General features: G+C 38.7%; 1 pseudogene; it reads left to right on the top strand.

Moving 5' to 3' along the window:
- The first annotated feature begins 9,221 nt into the window (after positions 1–9,221).
- Positions 9,222–10,117, top strand: LOC123250205 (annotated as a pseudogene).
- The last annotated feature ends 279 nt before the right edge of the window (positions 10,118–10,396 follow it).

The raw sequence follows: 10,396 nt of genomic DNA, 5'->3' as shown, positions 1-10,396 counted from the left end.
ATCTTATCCTTTTACTTACAATCTACCATTTTATTTCAGGTCCCCATCACTTCTCTCCAAATACAACAGCCTAATAGCTCTACCCACCTCAAGTGTCTCATCACTCCAATCTATCTTCCACACAGCTGCCAAAAGGGGTTTTCCCTAAACATATAACTGACTAGCCACTCCCCTACTCCATAAACTCCAGTGATCCCTATTGCTTTTAGAATAAAACATAAACTCTTCTGCTTATAAAACTCCTCACAACTTTGCCCCAATCTATTTTTTCCAATCTCACTAAACAATACTTCCCCTTCCCCTACTCCATGATCAAGCAAAATTTGCCTATTTTCTGTTCCTCAGATCTAGCACTCTACACTAATGGTGCAAAATGAGAAATACTGTAAATTTTCAGACATGGACAATGAATCGATTAGTCTTTTGTGACTATTCTTATTTGCTACAAGGAAAGACTTTTATGGGATAACTTTGTGAGAAGTGATAGAGTTCTGTGATACTTCCCCACCCCCCCAAAAAAAGAAAAACTTGTGTCAATGAATATTTTTAATACATAGAGGAGAGCAGAGGGACATTCATGAGAAAAAATGATAAAGTTATGTTGAACCTACTGTGTTAAATATATACCTAAAAAATACATGCTTTATGTGGAGATTTTTAACATCATAATTATTTTCCCACGTATAAGGAAATATTCATGTTTATTGATGTTTTTCAAATCCACAATAATAAAAAGATAATGTTTAAAACAAACAAAAATAAATTTGTTTTATCCTCCACTCCTTTGTTTTATGAGGCAATATTATATATAATTTTCTACCATCCTTCTCCTTAAGATTTTATAAATGAGTTTAATATTCTGAACTAGTATTGTTCTTAACTGCCATATCTATCCATTTGGCAAATAAGTTACATATTTTCTGACTGAGACATTTTCAGGCTCTTTTGACTCTTCAGACTCTTTATTGGGGCAAATAATTTACATTGGTTAAAATTTCCATGTGAAATTTTTATTGCTCTATCCATATCCTTTCCTCTAGGGATATGGCAAAATTGGGACATTAATGCATTGCTGGTGAAGTTGTGATTTGATCCAACCATTCTGGAAGGCAATTTGGAATTGTGCCCGAAGGGCTTTAAAAAATTGCATTCCTTTTGATCCAGCAATATTACTACTAGGTTTGTACCTCAGAGAGATTTTTTTAAGTTTGTACAAAAAATAAATATTTCACTTTTTGTGGCAGTGAAAAATTGGAAAATGAGGGGTTGTCCTTCAATTGGAGAATGGCTGAACAAATTATGGTATATGATAGTGATGGAATACTATTGTGCTATAAGGAATGATGAATTGATGGATTTATATATGAACTGGAAAGACCTCCATTAACTGAGGCAAAGTGAAATGAGCAGAACCAGGGGAACATAGGACACAGTAACTGAAACATTGTGAGATGATCAAATGACTTTGCTACTAATAGCAATGCAATGATCTGGGCAATTCTAAGAGACTAGAGAAAGAACTGTGGGAGCAGAAATGCAGAAGAAAAAGATGCTATCTATCACTTGTTTAAACAGATATATAATTTGGGGTTTGGGTTTTAAAAAATTATTATATTACAAAAAAATGAATAATATGGGGAAAAAAACAAAAGGAATTTTAAAGAACAAATAAAAGTTTTTAAAAATAAATCCTTTCCTCATCCATATTCTACTTTTTTACGGTCATTAACTCAATTAAATAGGTCAAATTGGAGTTGCGATATCTTTTTTAAATTTTTTTTGTCTTTGCAATGACAATGACAAGATAAACTGAGGAAGATCTACAACATTTTGAGTGGATCCCTTAAGCAAACTTATAGGAGGACACAAGAAAGGATGGCATGGATGAGTTATGATATGCATCATCAGGAGGAATATACACAATGATGAATTCACTGTTACATCTGAGTATTGAGCATTCTCTTGAGGGCAACCTGAGCCTAGAATAAAAATGAAATGTTAGTATTGAAATGCTAACCTGTGGGTGTTACAAAAAGCAATGTCTCTGAATTACTGTCACATCTAATCTATATTCTAAAAAATATAAATATTGAAATAGATTACTAGTGCAACTTAGCAATTTCCCTTTCTGCTGTCTCATCATATTCTTACATGAAATATCTTAAAATATTCTCATGATTAAGCATTTGTAGGTCACATTTGTGTTTTATTTTCTAGCACAACTAATAACCACTGAAATTATTAGGTTAATGGATCATACTTTGGGGTAAGTCTCTGTCCTTAACCTATGGTGAATGTTGTCTCGTTAGAATATGAAAGAATTTCGGGATTTCCATCCATTAAGCAGGTTGAAAGGTCTGTGATTTCACAATTCTGGGTCCCCTCATCAGTAACAAGTAGGAAATCCTCCATGTCTTGATTATTAGCTCTCTAACAGCAATCAATAAGGGGGCAGCTGGGTAGCTCAGTGGATTGAGAGCCAGGCCTAGAGATGGGAGGTCCTAGGTTCAAATCTAGCCTCAGACACTTCCCAGCTGTGTGACCCTGGGCAAGTCACTTGACCCCCATTGCCTACCCTTACCACTCTTCCACCTATAAGTCAATACACAGAAGTTAAGGGTTTAAAATTAAAAAATAATAATAATTTAAAAAATAACAGCAATCAATAGAAAATAATAGGCAGATAGCCTAATAAAAACAAAGAGGCAGACAGACAGAGGCAGAGACAGAGAGAGAGCTGGAACCAGAAACAGTGAGTCAAAGATAATCTTTACTGGTGATCAGCAAAGTTTAATGAAATAACTAAAATCTGTATAATCAGTACTATCAATGTTAATGCCATATTTTGTATTTATATACTGTAAACAGGAATTGGCAGTTTAACAGACAGCAAGTTACTTAAACTTAATCCTGTTTTGTTGTAGTAGGAGTGGGTTTATCAGAGATTGTTTCTAAACAAGGGAAATATGAAGAAATTGGCACCTGCTTGTTCAAAAACATAACGTTCCTACATGTTACAATCAAAAGAGCTTTGGCTTTATTTTTAAGATAAAGATATACGTGGGAGACTGTGAAATTTTATTCAAATGATCAGATAATGTAACACCTGGCTGAGAAAGTCTACATTAAGTAAATCAGAATTTTGATTGAGTAAATAAGAAGTCCAGAATAGGATGGGGAGATAAAAAGGAAAAGCAAGCCTGAATGGGCTACTGAAATACAAAAACGTGGACAAAGAAAAACAGAAGGGCATTGTATTGCTGGGGGTATGGCTAGAGCTGTGACCTCTGAGGTTGGCTAGGATCCTGGTGGCAGTCATTGTACCAATGAAAATCACCTCGTGAGTCAGTATTGGAGGAGCTATGGAAAAGCAGATACTCTAATATTCTGTGGGTGGTCGTTAATTGGTTAATCCTTTCTGGAAAGCATTTTGGAACTAGGCCAAGAAGGTGACTAAAAGGTTTATCCCCTTTGGTTCAGAGATCATACTTCTGGACACACCCCACAAGCAAAAAAATGTAGAAATAAAGTCCCCTGTATACCAAAATATTTATGGAAAGACGTTTTGTAGTTCCAGACAACTAGAAACAAAGTAGATGCCAATCAGTTGGGAAATGGCTAGGCATACCATTATACATAAATTCAGTAGTCTATTATGGCACTGTTAATTAATGATGAATATGAAAAATTTAGCAAGACATGAGAAATCATATGAACAGAGGAAAAGTGAAGAAAGCTGAACAAGGAAAATAATATATAGAAAGTCCACAACACTTTGGGTTAAAAAAAATTAATAATGTCTAATTATAATGATCAAGCCTAACCTGAAAGAATAGATGAGAAAATGTAGTTCTGTCCCTTCTTTGCAGAGGCAGGGGATTCACAAGTGATAAATATTGCATATACTGTCAGATTCAGGGAATACACTGGCTAGTTCTGCTTGAACTGCTTCCTTCTATTTATTTTTCATTGTTAAGGTTCTTTAAGTTGAGGAGGGGGAAGGGGATGAAGGTAATATAAAAGTAATACCAATGTAAGAAGAATTAAACTTCTTGTATCTTTTACAAGGTACTTGTATGTAGCTGAGATTTGGGCTAAGGTTTTAGAGAGAAAAAATTTTATGGTATTATTATTCTCTTGGAGTCTTCCTGCCAGTATTCTCCAATTTTCATTCTTATTTATTCGTCTGGGAGTATCCTTTTCAGAGAGCCACACCTTGTAACAAAGATTAAAAGAGAGAGGAAAAAAAACCAACCAGTTCAACAAAACTAAGCCACTCATCAATCAGTCACATCTGACTGTAGGAACATTCTGAGCCAAATCTTTACAAATAAAGGGAGATATATTTTTTTTTAAATCTTCTCTGGAGTCAAGCTTGGTCAGCATAATGTTCAGAAGTTTCGCTTAATAGAATAGTTGAATAAATTCACTGGTGTATTAAGAGTATCTTTTCTTTCATAGGTTCTCCAACAATAACTATCTCCTATATTTGTTTTCATCTTTAAATAAAATAGTTTAGTTCATTACTGGCATTTAATTAAGTAAGGGAAAAAGTATTCTCTTTTTTTTTTTTAATTTTAAACCCTTAATTTCTGTGTATTGACTTATAGGTGGAAGAGTGGTAAGGGTAGGCAATGGGGGTCAAGTGACTTGCCCAGGGTCACACGGCTGGGAAGTGTCTGAGGCTGGATTTGAACCTAGGACCTCCAGTCTCTAGGCATGGCTCTCAATCCACTGAGCTACCCAGCTGCCCCAAAAGTATTCTCTTAAAATACATTCTACACAGAAAGACTGGGGCCTTGAGAAATGATGGGATTTATAGAGCTTGGAATCTTCCTTTCCACCCCAACCCCCATTAGTGAAAAGCACAGGTTTAGCCTAAGCTTGAAAAACCACATCCTTTAGGCTAACGACATTTAAGGGAGCAGATAGATAAAAATAAAGTCCAGGGCCCTCTCTAAGGAAAGTAGAGCGGTCAAGCTTCTGGCCCCAATTTCCTGTTTCCCCTTCTTGGCAGGAAATGAAGTGTCCCCTGGAGAAAAGAGGAAGGAAATGTAAATAGAGATGTATAATCTGTCTCTCTTAGAAGTCACACAGCAAAACCTCCATGCTATTTCTCTGGGACACCCTTACTATGTTTCTCTGAACCCTGCCCACTGGGGCGTGGCAGCCATCTGCCCATGGTCTAAGGGTGAGTCCTTCTCCAGAGCCTCATCCCTCAGGCCAACGACTAAATAAACATAGAGCCTGAAACTTCCTGCTTAGGGAGATGCCAGGTAGTGTCAGACTGGCTCTAAAGGTCTGGAGTCTGTTGCCAGGGATAGAGGGTGCCAAACAGGGATAGAGGCAAAAGTCTGTCATCTGGGGAAGGAAGGGAATCACTTGGTATAGGAAATAGAGGAAGTGTAAAATCCCACCTTCTACAAAAACCTTTCACCGACCTTTCTTAACTCTAGTCCCTTCCTATTATTTAGTTATTTTAATTTTTAACTAACTAGTTAATTATTTCCTATTTAGCCTGTGCCTTGCTCTGCATCTATTTGTTTGCATGTTACCTCTTCTGCATGTTGCATTCTAAATTTCTTGAGGGCAGGGACTGTCTCTTTTTGTATCCCTAACATTTAGAAGAGTGCCTGGTATATAGGAGGCACTAAATGTTTATAGACTGATTCCATCCAAAGATTGCCAGCTTCTCTTCTTTGTGTCTCAAGGTCTTTGGCCAGTTCACAACATTAGGATTGGTTGGGGGAGGAGGAGGAAGGGAAGGGTACTTGGGGAGAGAATTGGTTTAGTGGTTACAGAAATCAGGAGGAGAAGAGGAAAGGCACTGGCCAGAATATTCTCTGTCTGCCTGCTCTTTTCAGTTTTCGTAGAGCACACTGGCTGAGCTCTCTGAGAAATTGTTGCTCCCCAAACCAGGACTACTAAATTTGCCCGAGGGCATATATTTGCTAATTACAGTTCTGAACTGCAGATAGATATCTCTCAGAGCTCAAGATCCGGAATCTTTCTTCTTTCTTTTTTTTTTTTTTAAACTCTAGCCTTTTGTCTTAGAATCAGTGTTCTAAGTTCCAAGGCAGAAGAGGGGTAAGGGCTAGGCAACGGGATCAAGTGACTGACAGAGGGACATAACAGCTAGGAAATATATGAGGGCAAATTCAATTCCAGGACTTCCCATCTTCAGGCCAGGCTCTCTATCTACTGAGCCACTTGGCTGCCCCTGAATCTTATTTCAGTGTTTTAAAACCCCTCATGTAAATGCAGTGTTTATGTTGTCCTAATATTACAGGCATGTATGTGCATATATATAACATACATGTAAGTATACATGTGTGAGTACATGCATATATACACAGAAACTTTACCATCCCACATCCACTGAACCAGATTCCCCATTGATCCCAGCCACGGAATGATGTTCAATGGAAAAAGAAAAAAACATCTTAAGCAGTGGCAGCATACATTTTGTTTCATGCTTCATCCACAAAGTCAGAAGGGAAAAACCAAGGGGGGAGTATGGTGGGGAGTACAAAAAGGGAGGGAAAGAAAAGGGGGAGGGAATTTAATAGACCCTAAAAAAATAATAAGAGGGGAACAAAAAAGGAGGGGGCAGAAAGGGAAGTAAAATAAGGGTGGTGATTAGGGGGACTGATTAAAAGCAAACCACTGGTTTGAAAGGAAAAAGCAAAATAAGAAAAGGCAGAACTAGGACAGGATATCAAAATGTTGGGGAATATACAGGTAACAATCATGCTTCATCCACAACAATCTATCAATAAACATTTACTCAGCTTCCATTCTGTGATAGGTGTTATATTCATAATCTGGGATGTGATGGATGTCACCTTGACTGACAGGGATGGCAGTTGAAGACTCAGAATGTTCCCAGGTGCCATGAGCCAGGGGCAAACGTCAGTTGGCCCCATGGTATAAATGCCCCTGACAGCCATTTTGAGTAGGTCTCTCTCCGGAGGTCTCTGGACACTAGTCTCTGGACTGGGAAATCTCTGAGTGGCTGATAAAAGAAGGCAGGGAGGTCTATGAAGAAGAGGGAAGGAATAACTCCGAATATTTCCTGATAGACTGTGAGAGCTAGTGCATCACCCACACTGGTAGTGAGAAAGCTGAGAGAATAAGATCATCAATACAGCTGTATCAGTAGCTTCCCTATTCTCTGGCTTGGCTGTGGCCAGGTCTGGCCAGAGGTAGTGGGAGTGAGCAAATCTCCAGCTTCCACCTGATTAATAGCCTCCAGTCCTGATTGTCAACTAGTTTATAGATAATAGATCAATAGAGTTTCCAAACCCCAATCCTTGACCTTGTTATCCTTTCCCTGTTTATAGATAGTGTTCAACAACAAGTACCTTCCTGAGTGGTCTTTATATCGTGACCCTTGGGAAGGGAGTCAAATGCAGTCAGATCCTAAACATTATCCAAGGCAAATCATTAGCCCAATACTAATCTATCCAACCCCAGTTTGGACCTGGAAAGGTTACCCATTTATCTAACCTCTTGAGGGTCCTTGCTTGGGCAGCTGTTAGAAAGAAGGATATTAGCAGCAGCAGTCAAGGGTATTAGGAGTAGGTGTTCATCAACTGCAGCTGAGGAGAGTACAAGATAGATACATCAACATCATTGTACATCTATACATCTCCCTTGGACCTCCTTTTATTTATAACATAGTATAACATAGGTCCCTAAAAAATGGAGATGTAAATACAAAAGTGATGCAGGGTCTACCAGAAAGGAGATACAACATGTTCACAGCTAAGCTAGGTAGTTGGAAATGGGACCCAAAGGCAAGAAAACCTGAGTAAGGCTCCAACCTCAGACCCTTGCTAGTTGTCCAACCCTAAACAAGTCACTTAACCTTTGTTTGCCTCCATTTCCTCATCTATAAAATGGAGGGAATAGCAGCACCTAGTTTACAGGATTGTTGTGATACTGCTCTCCTGATTCTCTGGGGCTTTTATTTCCAATGTCAACTTTAGAATGACTTCTGGCTAATATAGGAACAAGAAAAGCTATGGAGTCATTCAGCTTTCACACATATTCCCCAGAAAAGATCTAAAATAACCGGCAAACAGCAGTAAGCACTTTCACCTAGCATGAGATTGTACAAAAAGACAATAGGAAATCTGTGGGAGTTGGTAATGGGTCTTGCCAAAGAAGCTAACACAAATGTAGGTAAATAGCCAAGAAGTCTGCCAGTCATGCAAGCAGGAAAATTCCAAGGATTAGAAGCCCAACATGTTCTGACGGAGATACCCAGAGGGATAAGAAGCTGGCAGCATTTTTTTAAACCCTTACTTTCCATCTTAGAATCCATACTGTGTATTGGTTCCATGGCAGAAGAGCAGTAAGAGTTAATGGAAGTTAAGCAACTTACCCCAGAATACTGCTGGCAGTATTCTAATCAGGATGCTCCAAGGGGACGGAAGTCCACAAAACAAAGATACTCCAGGGGAGCCGGAAGTCTACAGAGAATGGAGAGCCTGAAGGCTGTAACACTCACCTAAAATGATCCAGAGAGCCATTAAACATACTAACCCTCTGAATTCAGATACACCAGGAAAGGTGGCAAGCAGCAGCAGGAACTCTGGAAATTTATAAATCTGGACCAAACAGAGCCTTACAACCCCATCAAAGATCTTGAAAAGGAATAGAGCAGAATATTTTTTAGTAGTCAATCAATAATAGAAAAGTGACTTCATGTAACAAGAGAGTGAGTAAAGCTCAGAGGAGAAACAAGTGGCATATGATATAGATTATTCCCTATAGCAGTGTTTCTTGACCTCTGATGCAAGGATCCTTAAAACACTCAAGTTTTTGTTTTTTTTCTTAATGAACCATATGTTGTCTGTTAATAGGTATTAAAAATAATGATTTTAGGGGGCAGCTGGGTAGCTCAGTGGATTGAACATGGGTATCCTTATCTTGTGCCTCACTTCTAGGTTTCAGTAAGTTTATGTTTCCTCTCCTCTGGACAAATACTAAATGCATTAATGGGAAAATAGGATCCGGTTTTATGGAGGAGTATTATGTTTTGATTTGAAAATCAAAAATCAAAATCCTTTCTTTTGCTTTCTATTTAGTAAATGTTATATAATGATTGCCTTCTTGTTTAAGAAAAAATCTTTTAAGTTAATGGGCCCTTTCTCTCAGAGTGACAGAAAGGTTAATGACTGCGGCCAGGGCAGGACAAATATGGAGAGGTGGGCATGAAGACCTCTCTGGAGCCTGGCACCATAGTAAAGGAGGTGAGGAAGACAGCAGTGCCCATCAGCCTCTCGAAGAACTTCCTGACCAGAGACTTCAATTACATATGCCTGGTGTTTGTGGATCACCCACTGGACACAGTGAAGGTCAAGCTACAGACTCAGCCAAAGAGCAAGCCAGAAAAGCCTTCTCTTTACTCTGGGACCTTTGACTATTTCAGAAACACACTTGTTAAACAAGATGTTTGAGACCTGTACAAAGGAATGAAGGCTCCGACTGTTGGTGTCACACCCATATTTGCTGTGTACTTTGGATTGAAGGGGAAAAATCACAACAGAAGAACCCAGATAATATATTGAATTATCCCCAGTTCTTTGCAGCTGGGATCTGGTGCATTCATAACAGGAAGCATGACTCCTGGAGAAAGAATCAAACATCTACTATGGATCCGAGCCTCTTCAGGAAAAAAAAATACACTGATACTTTGGACTGTGCCCAAAAAACTGTATCAGAAAAGTGGAATAAGAGGCAAGATGTTCCTGCCAGAGGAACATACTTCATTACTTATGAACAGCTAAAATATCTCTTCAACCCAGAAAGAAAAATGTTAGTGCCCTTGAATCCTGGTGGCTGGAGGCTTCATAGGAACTTCAGCTGGGTTGTGGCTGTCCCTCCAGATGTGCCGAAATCCCACTTTCAGGCTGTCCCATCTGGAAAATGCCCTAATGGATTCCAAGATGCGCTGAGAAAACTGATCAGAAAAGAGGGTATCCCATCTTTGTATAAAGGTTTTACAGCTGTAATGATCCAAGAATCCCCAGGAAATGCAGCTTGTTTCCTTGGCTGTAAAGTTCCCAAGAAGTTCCTTAATTGCATCACACCTAATTTGAAATCTTAAGCCCTCCAAACAACTAGAGGAGTACAATGACATGGGAATAAATAGGCCTGAACTCAACTTTGCAAGAGGCTCCATTTGAGGGAAGGGAGTGGTGGGGTGGGGAGAGGAATGAAGAAATAAGAGCACTTAGTGAACTTTGTATGACTTTGGCCTTAAAGACATCCTTTAGTACAGTGTTTGCCATTTTTAATTTTTAATTCAGTCTCAATGACTTAAAGGAGATTTTGCAAGGCTTTGGAGGTAGAAATCAAGTAGCTAACTCAAGTAGATAACTTCAAA

The sequence above is a fragment of the Gracilinanus agilis genome, chromosome 1 (genome assembly GCF_016433145.1).
Source record: "Gracilinanus agilis isolate LMUSP501 chromosome 1, AgileGrace, whole genome shotgun sequence".
Lineage (NCBI taxonomy): Eukaryota > Metazoa > Chordata > Mammalia > Didelphimorphia > Didelphidae > Gracilinanus > Gracilinanus agilis.
This window is presented reverse-complemented; position numbering and strand designations above follow the sequence as displayed.